Source organism: Metopolophium dirhodum, chromosome 1 (assembly GCF_019925205.1).
Source record: "Metopolophium dirhodum isolate CAU chromosome 1, ASM1992520v1, whole genome shotgun sequence".
Taxonomy (NCBI): domain Eukaryota; kingdom Metazoa; phylum Arthropoda; class Insecta; order Hemiptera; family Aphididae; genus Metopolophium; species Metopolophium dirhodum.
In genome coordinates, this window is record NC_083560.1 from 99,026,063 (window position 1) to 99,039,254 (window position 13,192).

General features: G+C 34.2%; 1 pseudogene; it reads left to right on the forward strand.

Moving 5' to 3' along the window:
- Window positions 1-5,925: 5,925 nt before the first annotated feature.
- LOC132948195 (zinc finger MYM-type protein 1-like) lies at window positions 5,926-6,733 on the forward strand (annotated as a pseudogene).
- The last annotated feature ends 6,459 nt before the right edge of the window (window positions 6,734-13,192 follow it).

Below are 13,192 nucleotides of genomic sequence, written 5' to 3' on the forward strand. Positions count from 1 at the left end.
ACTGTTGAGTAAGGACTGTGAAAACACGGAGACAGCAAAGGCAAAGTAAACGTAAAGGTATGGGTGTCTGTCTTTCAGACAGTGTCTGAAACAGACTGACTATGTCTTGGCGGACAACGGAGCGAGTGTCCAGAAATCTCGGCATTTTTGGTGAGGGTAGCATTTCAAGCCGCGGGTTACCAAAATATTAATCGGGTATTTACTATGATAAATGTGTACATCACTAGTTATTACCAATTATTTTAGGAACCATCGTTTATCAGTACAATTTCCAGGAATTCGCCTGTGCGTGTTGACAACAGACCGGTCGAAACAGGTCGTTCCGCTGACAATAGGAGATGTATACCATTTATGATTACAATAGATTTAAATCCAGCGCTTGAAAAGACCTTATAGCTGCTAACATACTAGGAAATGTGAACATATGTCGATAAATATTATTTTGGAACTAAAATAATAATAATAATAATAAGAGTATGTGTATAAATTGTAAAAGATTATATTTTAAATAATATTACAGATATTATTTCAAATAATATTACAGCGTTATATTTTATTAAAACCATATTTCAGAGCGGTGGGGCAATTATAAGTCACGCACGTATGCGGCAGGTAGTAAGGGTGTAATCGGCGGCGGCGGCGGAGGTGGTGATGGGGACAATAATAATATTCATACAGCTATATACATTAAGAATCAAAAGATTAGTATATCAGGTCTGTGACCTAGTGGGTTAAAGCTTCAGTGCTTGGAGGTCGAGGGTTCGAATCTCGCCAATCTTTTTTTCAATATTTATTTTATGAAAAAAAGTTTACAATAATATGCACGATAATATACACAATAATATGGTGTGTACAATAATTCATACGACCGTTAGATAAGAGACTCTGTGTTGTACGCATGCGCTGTACATTACGTCCGTCACGTGACGGATCAGGCGGCGGCGGCATGACGAGGACGAGCAATGGCCGGGGATGAGTATGGACGGGGTGGGGTAAAATATACGTCGCGATCGGGCGGCGGTGATGACGAGGACGAGCAAGGATCAGCAAGGATCAGGGGATCAGGGGATAAGCCTTCTGAACTCTCTTTTTAATACTACTACCGTCTACAAATTCTTATTTAATCACTTATGTTTTTGTCCATATTCATACTTCTTCAATTTTTAATTATAATATATAACTACAAGTATAGGTAGGTACATATTTTATAATTCTATTTTGAGATTTTCTTCAAAATTAAATTGTTGGCTAACGTATGCCGATTGTTTTGACGTCGATACTCGATAACGATCACTAATTAGCAATATACATTATACACATTAAAAAATAATCTTAATTTCGATTATTTACACAATTATCTGTGTAAATTATTGGAACTAGAAAGGAACGAACAATTTTGTTATTTTTCCTTGAAAAAAGAACTAGTTTATTTCCTCGTTCTTTTTTTATAAAATTGAATTCGTTCCAGGAATCCGTTCCTTTTGGAACTCATTCCTTCCAAACACTGTAGTTAACTGTATACATGAACCGATCATTTTTAAAAAAGAACTCAATGGTGTCAATATGGAAGTATGTCACTGACTAAATTCATTTCACCTATAAATGTTAGGATTTGGGAAAATATTGGAACTAATTTTATCTCAGTGCAGTAGAAATGTAGAATATTAATATTATACGTTATTATGTAGCGTAAACGTAACTGACATATATCTAATATCTAGCGAAACCACATCCAAGCAGGTGAGGGCTGTGAGTTTCGCTGGGCGTCGCGGGGGTGACAGGTCGCCGGCGGATGGATACTGACTTAGAAAAGTTTGCTAACACCGAGCCGCCGTCCCACTTACGGTTGATTATGTGAATCAACCGGTGACACGAGATCCAATCACGGCGTCTCTGACGAATGTCTCGCTTGAAGTACGTGAGATGAGAATCACAGAAGGCCGTCGCTAGCTCCTATATGCTTAAGGCGACGCGTCGGGTGATTACTTCTCCGAACGTCCCTCATGAGTACCTTGACCGATAGATGGTTCGCATTAGCTATGTGCAAAGATGCGTCCCTGGCGGGAGAGATCAAACCGAGTGGATGGGAAGGCGTACCAGCGACCCGGCCGCAGGGAAGCGGTGATCTGGATTCAGTCAAAACGTACGCAAATGACCCTGCTTTGGAGGGAGGACTCCGACGCTGTGCTCCGGAACCAACTTCGAAAGCACGGCGCCGCCAGCGGCAAAACCTTGAACGCACCAGCCCGTCGGGGCCGGCAAACCTAGTTTGTCGTCAAAACAAGCACAATTTGCTACCGTAAGACTGAAACCACCGACGTGTGGGCGGAGCCAGGAACCACATACCTGAACTACGGGCAGGTAACATCTTAGTAACGTTAGGCAGAAGCGAAGGAACGGGGGCTAAGACCCGCCGTCGCCGTAAGAACGGCAAAAGAAACTGCGGTGACGACGGCGACGGCGGGTTCGGATCCTCCGTTGCTGGGCGGAAACCGAGCGTTACAAACAACACGAGGCCACCAGAACTCTGAAGGCGGCAGAGCGAGGACAGGTTCGGGGGACCGCCGGTTACACTGGGCCGGTGTTCCCGCGCCCTCACGGGTGAATCGCCCGCCGGTCAGGGAGGGGCTGGCGGGCCCCTGGAGCGGTCTGACCTAGGTTGCTGAAAGGGCATCGAGGTAACCCCGTGAAGACTTACTGGCACGCCCACCCGCCTGGCAAGAACGGCCCAACCGGGTCACGACGAGTCAGGCGGGTTGACTGTCCAGTACAAGTACACACCTGCTACCGACCGCGCTAAGACGGGTCACGTTGAGAAACTGGCCGACCGATCTGGTCCGGGAAAAGGGCAGGCGGGGTACGGTCTTAACGAAGCTAGCCCTAGAGCTTCGAGTTAACTGAACTGTAATCACAAGGGCTCGGGGCAGGTCAAGCTTGGTGCTAGCTAAATGACCAAGGACCTCCGAGTACCCTGGGCCACCTGTACCTTCCAGGGTGGCAACCCGGTGGTTTAGAGCACGCTAAGTCACAAAAGGTCTGAAATGGGTAGGAAGGCGGGGGGGGAGGCCTGAACAAGGCTACACCCTCGAGCGCCCTCACGAAATGCTTACTCATGATGTGCAGAATCGAGCGAAGCGAAAAAGAGCCGCGGGATTGAGACCGCGGCTGACGATGTTCTGCCTGGGCGCAGGACTGGGTAGATGACGAATGGCCGGAAGGCGTCTTCGCACCCCCGGGTCACCTAAGGACCCCGTCCCGATCTCAACGCCAGTGGAGGGTGCATCTCCAAACCGAGCTTCCCGGGGTAATAAGAAGCACCTGGAGGTGGTCTCAGAGACTTTCCGGTGGTGACGGGTGAAGGGTCATCAATGAAGGAAAAGAGGACTGGCTAGGCAGTTTTCAGCAGACCAGCTACTCCAACAGTATACCCCAGAGATGGGCAGCTTGCCAAGCGCAGGTCCTCGTGGATCGCAGAGGATCTGCTTACACATACGACTGCCCGACCGTCAGCTACGAAAAAGCTCCGCGCACAAGGTGCAAGCAATCGGAGCGGACCGAATCGCAGAGCGCGGACTCACGGGAAAAACAAATAACCGTGTTCCAGGCGTATCAACGCATTGAGGAAGGGCAGACCTGATAGGCACAACAAAAGACCTCGACGTGGGTCCCCGAATAAGAGGAGCGCTTAAATACAGGAATGCACCGCTCATAGTGCGCATGCGCAATATGGTATCGTCCGCATAACTATAGTAACTGATAACTCAGTGATAACTGATAATGTGATATTATACCTATTGAACTTAAATAAAATTATTAATATTGCAATTTGCGAATTTAATATATTTTAAGTTTTAACTGAGTTATACTGATACAATTTGGTACATTTAGTCTATGGTAGGTACAACATTTTTTAATAATATAGAATAGTTTTAGTCAATAGTAATATTAATAAAAACAATAATCACAATGTATAAATTTAAAATATGGCAAAATATAATTTAATAATAATAATAATAAACACAAATAATATATAAGAAATGTTATTTAAAAATATGAATTATCTTGTTCTTTTAAAACCACACATTTTTTATGTAGTAACGTATCGTTTAGATCTCTAATTTTGTCTGATATTGGTCGTGTTATAGTATTTGTTGCCTTAAACCTTTTATTTTTGGTTGAGAAGAATGATTTTTGTTGTGTGATTTTTTTATTAGCGGTTTCTTTTTGGTCCGTTTTGTATGGAATAACTTCATTTTCATTTGATGCAACATTAATAAATGCAGTTAAGGCGTCTAATTTTTGCATCGCAACTTTAAGATGTTCAGGATTATTAACACCTTGAATTAGGTTACTTAAATTTATTACTTTGTCCTTAAATCTGGCATGAAGTATTGAAGTGTTCTGTGAGCTCTCACTTCTTTGTATACTTTTTATGTGTACTTCCATTTCTTTGCCTATGTTTGATGTTTGACAATCTGTTTCAGGTGTTAATTCTACAATTGATGTATTCGTGGAAGTTGTATCCATAGCTATAACATGAATATGTTTGCATATAATTGATTTAATTTGATAATCTGGACATGTCCATTGATACGAATGAATACATATTTTACACTCCGAGCAAATCAGTGGACAACATATGTCATCCAAACATTTTGTTATTGAATAAAAAGTATGTTTATTGTTTTCACTCTCAACATTCCATTTATTATTATCAAAGTTTATATTGAGATTTAGAGACACACTTCTGTTATGTCGTTTTTTTATTTCATTTATTCTTGAAGTCGATTTACCCTTCATGAGTTTTACCATTCGCTCCACATTTTTGTCTCTTGTGTGCGAATATGTGCAAGATGGAAGTCCGACTGGGAGACACCCACCGACAAGAACTGAAACCCGAGCATTCGGTACGGACACGGCACATGGCAAAAGAAAACCGTACCACTCAAAAAAGGTCGCACCGCGGCAGCGTAAGAACTGTTCCGGTACCGATGCTAGTGGGAAAAGAGTCGTTGTGAGTACTCTGGATAATGGATCCTTCAATCTCATCCAGGGGGGCAACGAGGAGAGCCCCGCTGAAAATCTGACATTACTTACGCCCGAACACGGCGCCCGTCGAGCTTTGTGGCGTGCGTCCGGCCGACGCGCGCGGGTACCTCGCGTGCTCGCGCTCACCGGCCGCGCGTTTGCGACATATGTGGATGGCCTCGCGGGGGCTGTCGGGAGTAGCGCCTTAGTAGAAGGGGAGCTATTTGACTGGGTCGAATCCAGCGCTCGCTGACGCGGTTATACGAAACCCACCGATCTATCTCGAACGAGAGCAGCCGGCGGGGGACCGCCAGTCTGGCGCCTGGGCGCCCTGACGAGACCCGTCGGAGGGATGTGACCGCGTCGTAAAAAGACGTGAAGGAGCCGCCCTCGCGACATATGGCTGAAAACCCCCGAGGGAATGGTCCTATACTCCCCGTCACACAGTGGTTAGTAATGACATATATCTAATACTTTATCTGCAAAATTAAATTGATGGACTTTTAACAATTGGTATTTAATAATGTGGATGTCATATGAAAAAAACCAGTTTTTGTATCAAATTAATGCTTATGAAATTTATCTATATATATCATCATAAGGAAACAATATTAACCATAAGCCCAAGTTACAATATAATGTCTAAAAAGTAAATTAAAAATCATGTTTTCCCAAAGTTTTATTTTCAAAAGCGCAAATTTAAAAATATACCAGTAACTTTTAACTTAACTTAACTTGGTTATTTTAAAAATAACTTAACTTAACGAGTTAAAAAAAATGCGGAATCGTGTATGTATTTCAATGGCAGATTAATTCAAAAGGAACTCATAACCGTATAACTTTTTTATCTAACATTCTAACGTATCCCAAAATGTATTGTTAAATATAATGTCTGATATGGTTCGTTCAAAGATATTACAAGATGTAAAAAAATCGGGACAATTTTCTGTTATAATAGACACTATAACTGACATCTCAAATGTAGAACAGTATACATTTATTATTCGATTTGTCGACGAAGAAGGTAAAGTGCAAGAAAGACTGATAGCTTTAGCTATAGCAACCGGATTAGGTATGTTTAATGTATTTTGCAATATAACAGATAAATACCAAATAAACTGGAAAAAAGAGCTTATAGGTCAGGCATACGATGGAGCCCACTCCATGCAAGGTCAATACTCAGGCTTAAGAACAAAAATTCAAAATGAAAATCCCCGAGCTATGTGTTCAGCTAATTTATTAAACTTGGTCGTAGTAGACACTTGTGACTATTGTACTGATACCAAATCATTTTTTGGTGAAATAGCGAGTATAGTAGAATTCGTGCAATAAAGCGTGCTGCAGTATTTTTAAAATATCAAGAATTAAAATATCCTAAGCAACGAATACGACGTCTTAAAAGATTTTCAAATATATGATGGACTTCACATGATAGAGTTTTATTAGTAGTTTATGAAAAGTATGATGCTTTGGTTGCTTCACTAGATGAAATTTCTACTGGGAAAGATTTTGATAGAGATTCAATGTCATATGCCAAGAGCTTAAAAAAATATTATAACTTCATTAGTTTGTGTTAATATTAATATTCATGAGAAATATTTTTGCCATCACTACAGAAGTGTCAAACTATTTACAGTCTATTACAATAAATAAAACCCGTGGACTCACTTTTCAAAAAAATAATTTCAATTTAAGAAAATTGTAACATTGGTACAACGGTAATATCGTGATGTTACTAACAATATCTATAACTAATATCTGTTTGATGGTAAATAAAACCATTTCGATCCACTTATTATCACCAATATTTTTATCAAATTGTTTAATTTTACGAAAAAAATTTGATAACCAAATTAGTCATTTAATCATTAAAAACACTAGCTATCTATTCAAACTAGGATTTATTTAATTATTTATATTATCAGGATAACGTTGATTATTAATATTTCATTTTTTAATTTGATATTGTATTGAAAGACTCTATACAAAGTTAAGAGATTTGCAAATAAAAAATCCATTCAGGAATAATCGGTCTGGTATAAATGGTTTAAATTATTTTTAAATAGACACAAATATATAGCAAAAAAGCATACTGATGTTATTTCAAACGCCAGTGCAGCTGTAACAAAGCATTCAATTAGACAATGATTGTATAGTGAAGTTATATCTTATATAGAATAGTAAGGTAGTTTAGACATTTTAAATGATAGCCACAGGAATTATTGGAACAAAAAAAAAATGAAAAGCTTTTATGAAGTAATAATAAGTATTTCCTTAATATATTATGTTACCTATTATGGTTTTCTAGTAAGATATTGTTATATTTATTAAAATTTTTTTTAAGATGAATTTGTTTTATGTATATTGAAGTCTTAAACACTGTTATTAGGTTATTTAAAAGTATTTAATTTATTATGGAGTTTTAACACATTACTATTTTTAATTTAAATAAAAATAAACATTAAAATATATGTAAAACTATACTTACCCATCTTACTAAATCATTATTTTATTACTTTTAAACGAGTTGTATTTAGTTATGTTTAAAATTATTTGATTTATGTTAAAGTTTTATCTATTAATATTATTATTATATTACAACGGCAATATATTAAAATAAAATAAAATAATTATTATTAAAAAGCTTATTGAAATAGCTGGTAAATGGAAAATAAACCATGTGTTCGCTGAAAAAAAGTGTTAATTTACTAGGAAAACTGTTTTTTATAAATAAATAATTAATTAAAAATCATACTTAAGTTCAATTTAGATTTCTTCAAAACATTATATTTTACAGACCTTCTTTAGTAAAAACTTCATAATATAGTAAGTAAGTCCCTAACATCAAGTTATAAATATAATATATAAGCTTTCTAATGTGAAAAACCTCTTAAGTGTTAATTTACTGGTAATGTCACCTATAATCACAACAACCAATTTTTTTTGAAATCCAAATCCCTCGATGTGATTCCTTGCGCGTACCGTACCAAACATAAAATGACTTGGAAAGATAAATTATGTATAATACTATGTATACGATATGTATAGAAACAAAACAGTATCGCGACACTGACACACAATAAACGTATACTATGAGGTTGTCACTGACAACTTGTCAGACATCTAAAAATCGATCTTTGAGTTTAACCGCCGAAACATATAGTTAACATGATTTAAATGATTGGTATCTAGGCATTTTTGAGAAAGTAATGTTTTATAACGTCAAGTATTAGAATGTTAGTTTTATAAATGTAAATAGGTATGTCTTATAAATGCATGCGATAGAATATTAGAATGCCTACCTAGAATTCCTAGGTACACTCGATGAAATTATATTTGAACATATTTCATTAGCTTTTAATAGTAAAATTAATAACAATTTCTATACTAAAATTGTATAGTATAATATATACATTAATTAATTAAGCTTTTTTCAGAATTTAAAACAAATATCAAATAGGTACCTATCATATAGATATTATATTTAAATTTAAATTACCTCATAAATTGTAAGTTAAAATTAAAGTAAAGTACCTATCCGCTCTGCCTGTACTACAGTAGAAGTCAACTAGTCGAGTGTATCTCATCAATCAGAAGTACTATAATGGATGTTTTAAACTTAAATTCTAAATACCAAAGAAGTTTTTTTTAGTTTTTCCTGATTATTTTATAAAATTCCTGAGAATTTACAATTTCGGCTTTCCAAAAGTATCAACTAGTTTCAATTTACTAGAAGAAATCTACATCGAAGTTGATGAACAAAGAATTTTTTCTACTAGAAAAAATTTCTTCCGACACAAAAATAACAAAATATGTGTCCATAAAACCGTGAAAAAATATAAAACAATTAAATGAAAATATAAAAAATATAGACAAAAATTAAAAACACTCATCATTGTAAAATCAATACATTCTCAATCCGCTCAAAATCTAAAATTTAAAAAAATTAATATTTTTACAAATGCGTGAATTAATCAACAAATCTTATAGTGTTAATCAAAAACAATTCTATAATCTCCTCATCACCACCACCGCCACCACCACGGCTTCACTTAATAGAATATTCATGTATAAGAGTGCACCCGTAGAAATTCATTTCATCTCAATACCCATTTGAAAAGAATTGAATGTTAACATTTAGATTCAGAGTGGTAGGAAATTCCTATAGTAGCTAATGCGTTGTCTCCGTCTTACAAACGCAACATAGTAAATTGTACATTCTGAATAATTCATTTTACTCTGTTATGTTTAATTTTAGAGGGAATTGACCTATTACAAAATGTAGAATTAAAAAGGTGGATAAGTGGATGTCGCTCTGCTGTACGGTAGGTTACAAGTGGGTCACTGTAATGGATGGTGTTAAATTTGAATTCAATGATATAATATCATTGTATAAGAAAAACGATTCTGAGCGAAAACGGTCAGTCACCCTATGATATTACCAAGTATATTTGATGATATTATTGTGAATAAAGTAATTTATATATAACCTATTAACGTGGAGCCTTGTTTTAAATTTTCAATCCTTAGCCATAAAAGTTAAACATTTTATAATTTTTTAACCACAAAATAATTAATAAATTATAAATTTGATAAATGTTGTCAAAATTTGAACTTTAAATGCTTATAAAAAAAAATTGTGCAAATGTATTTTTAATATTTTTCAACTGCTATTAAAACGATATATCAGGAGTCTAATATTAAATTTTCACGCTTTTTTACCCAACAAATAAAAATTTATTGATATTTATAGAAAAAAAAACTAAAAAAATTGAAAACTGACAATGTCCGTAAACAGCTCAAATAGAGTCAAAATATTTTCAAAATTTTATGGTGTATAGAAAATGCTAATATAAACATTCAGTGAAATTTTCAAGTATCTACAGTCATTCGTTTTTTAATTACAATAAAATAAAAAAATCGTTACATGAGAAATCGAGTAAATATCAAATGTTGTAAAAATATAAATTTCAGACGCTCATAAAAATTTAATTTAAGTTTCTTCTAGACATTTTTTTTTTGATAAAGGTAGACAAACTTATGAGTAATCTTATATTACATTTTCAAATCTTAGATTTAAAAAGAAAAATTTTTATGAATTCTCATCAAAATAATTTGCTATTTTTCGTGATTTTTCCGTATTTTGTCAAAATTTGAACTTTAAATGCTTATAATTAAAAACTGTGACTAAGGATTTTTAATTTTTTTCATCTGCCTTTGAAACAATAAACTAGGAGCCTTCTATTAAATTTTCAAGCTTTTTTACTCAATAGATAAAATTTTATTGATATTTATAGAAAAAAAAACTAAAAAAATTGAAAACTGACAATGGCTGTAAACAGCTCAAAAAGAGTCAAAATATTTGGAAAATTTTATGGTGTATAGAAAATGCTAATATAAACAACCAGTGAAAATTTCATGCACGGTCATTTGTTTTAGAGTTACACCAATAACCAAAATCGATTTTGTTAAAAATCGATTTTGCGTAAAAATTCCCGTTTTTCCTTAATTTTTCTTTTGTTTTTCACATCGCTTTTGAAAACTACTGGGAAATTAAAATTTTGACCTCCCCAATGCACCAACGATATTCACTTTCCCATCGAACAAGATACTGAAGTCGAAAATCGAAGCATTATTTCGACTACTTATCGTGTACACAGACACAAAAATAAAAAAATAAAAAAAAAAAATAAAAAAAAAAATACACATCATTGTAAAATCAATACATTCATCGTTTCACTCAGAATCTAAAATATTATTTAGTGAATGACAAGTAGGTTTTTTTAAATATTTTAATTTTAAAGCAAGTTATGATAATTTTGAAATGTACAAACATTTAACAATTTACTGCATATTTTGTCATTTTTAACAAAAAACAACATTTATAAATGTCATAGTGCACTTAAAAAAAATTAATATATAAAAAAATAATTGATATGATTTTTTAACCTTCACGGGGGTCTTCTTCTTTCAGTTATTTCATTAAATTATATTTCTGTAATAATTTCGGCTATCTACTGTTACCTACTGTTACCTACTACTTGTAGTAAACTATTATAAAACATAAGTAGGTAGGTCTATATTCGAGATAAAAACGAAAATGTTCAATACAGATAAGTAATATTGTATGGGCTTCGATTTGACGATATATAAATATTTACAACGGCTACAAAGTCAAATCAATATTTTTTTTTTAAATATTATTAATAGATATGTATTTTAAAAACCTAAAGACCAGGAAATCTGCACATAAAATTGAAAAATTGAATAATGCACTAAAAACAGTTGACGTTTTGTTCGTTAAGTCACGCAATTAAGTATGAACTTGTTATTGCTTACTTGGCAAGTCAATATAATAAGCATAACAAAATTGTACAAATGTAACTCTGTTCGAAACCTATATATTTAGTGATAAGTGGAACAGGAACTTACAAAAGGAAATATCACGTTAAATGTAAATTAGGTAATATTTTCTAAAAACTAATATTTTTAGAATTTACAAATCCCTTATTTATTTTTTACGCATATCTTTCAGAAACAAAGAGAACGCTGCTGACTGTACAAAACATCCATCTAGGGTATGTGTATATTTCGACCGGAACAAAAAACGGTTTGGTCCAACCGCAAGTATTCTTGAAAAACATGATAAATCATTGTGCGCGTATCGCATACGAAATACATTCGTCATTACGCCCATGGACTTTTTATAATGATTAATAATAATTATTAATGTATTATGTACCTACGTGTGATATCGAGCTCAAAACGAAAATATTTCAATTCAACATAATATTATCCACCACTATTACAGTATGTATATAATAATAGTATATAGGTCTGGTACATACTATACTGTAGTGGTAGGTAGTGGTATATACCTATACCTAATTTTACTACCTACCTAGTATAGGTATACCTACTACCTACCTACCTACTTACTTAACTACCTACCTACTTATACTGCGCAGTGACAATGCCATCGACTGGAACGAGAAAACTCTATATAGAGTATCGTCCGGTCCATATTATATCGTGTTTATAATAATAATAATGTGTGTGTGTGTAGTGTACTAGTGCGTGCCACCATATACCTATACATTACTGTGCGTATATATAACACACATAATATACAGTCCATACCTACTTATAAGTTATAACCCGTTAGTCGTTGCAGGATTTACGTCGTTTACGCGATATAATATATATTATATTGTACACTGCAGCAGAGTGCCCTTTATGTAATACACTTTCGTCGCGCGGGCATAATTTCTATATTCTAAAGAGTGTGCTCCAATTTTTCTTTTTGAATTCCTGTTGTATACCTGTACCTACGACCGACAATGTAACATATTATATGCAAATATTTCAAATTGAACGCAATCTCGACGCCGCCGTATAGCAACTCGTTTCGAACATTTTATTTATTGCCACGCTCAAGGGGACAAATCGCGTAATGATGCATTTTTATTTTATTTCCAATCGTCGTACACACAATATTTAGAACGTGTGACTGTGGCACACGTCCAAATACCTATTGAAAATGAAAAAACATCGAGTTCGGCCGGTGCACACAATATTATACATTATAATAATGTGTACATGTCGTACAGAAACACATGTGAAATGACAAATAATTTTTAGATCTTTATCGCAAAGAACATTATATATTAAAAAATAAAATAAAAATACGTGTTCGTTTGCAGTGAACTTTCATGTTTGAAAAAAATCGTTCTGTACGCCACAGTAGGTATAATAAAAAAAAACAATATATTAATGTCCTCGATAAAATGTTTAGGTATAATATGTAATATTCATCGGCGGTTTATTATTGGATAATAATACGTCAGACACACGCATTTAAATTTGATATGATTATGTAATTATTGAGTTACTTGAATATATTATAGTATATACTATACAGGGCGATTTGCCGAGATTTCTTACCCCCATGTTTTCCTTTATTAATCAATTTATTTAAATTCTGATTTTTTGAATTTTTAAATTTACTCAAAGACCATATTTTCAAATTAATGAATTTTTTGTTCTACTTAAGAAGTGTTCTGTGGCATTACAAACTTCTGTTATTTAAATGTAAACCCCTGTTTTTTACTGTAAATTATTTAATGGATAATTATTTTGAAAATTTTGATGTATCTAATTCCAA